The following is a 788-nucleotide window of genomic DNA, read 5'->3' as shown; positions in this document are numbered from 1 at the left end:
TCATATTGTTAAAATTCCCATACTACACCAATGGCATTTTCAACAAGACAAGAACAACTCTGTTTATTGAAGAGACTCCTCTCTTTTTATTCTATATTCTTGATGACTCTGTTGAAAATTAGTTGATGATATATACTTCGTTGTATTTCTGGATTCTCTCTTCTGTTCCATTGGTCTTTATGCCAATACTATACTGTTTTGATTCCTGTGGCTTTGTAATATATTTTGAAATCATGGAGTGAGGCCTCTAGCTTTGTTTTTTTATTCTCAAGATTGTTTTTGACATTTTGAGTCCTTTATAGTTCCATATGAATTTTAGGATTTTGTTGTCTATTTCTTTAAGAGAGTAATTGGGATATTAGGATTTAATAGAAATTTCAGTGAATCTGTAGATCACTTCATATATTGTGGACATTTTAACAATGTTTCTTGCCTCTACCTGCTTGAATGGTTTCCACTATTTGAAATACTCTGTCCATTTCTTCTTTCTATTAAATTTCTTCTGTCCAAATTTATGAAGTCCATGTAATGTCTTATAAATAGTAATAGAGTTTTGCAGTTCCTTAAGTACTGACTATTGTCAAGCTTATGAGGGAATTACTTGCCAATAACTTTCCCCCACTATAAGGGATTCCCTAGTGGCTCAGATGGTAAGGTGTCTGCCCGCAATGCAGGAGACCCAGGTTCAATCCCTGGGTCTGGAAGATCCCCTGGAGAAAGAAATGACAACCCACTCCAGTACTCTTGCCTAGAAAATTCCATGGATGGAGGAGCCTGGTGGGCTACAG

The sequence above is a fragment of the Bison bison genome, unplaced genomic scaffold (assembly GCF_000754665.1).
Source record: "Bison bison bison isolate TAMUID 2011002044 unplaced genomic scaffold, Bison_UMD1.0 scf7180017864193, whole genome shotgun sequence".
Lineage (NCBI taxonomy): Eukaryota > Metazoa > Chordata > Mammalia > Artiodactyla > Bovidae > Bison > Bison bison.
This window is presented reverse-complemented; position numbering follows the sequence as displayed.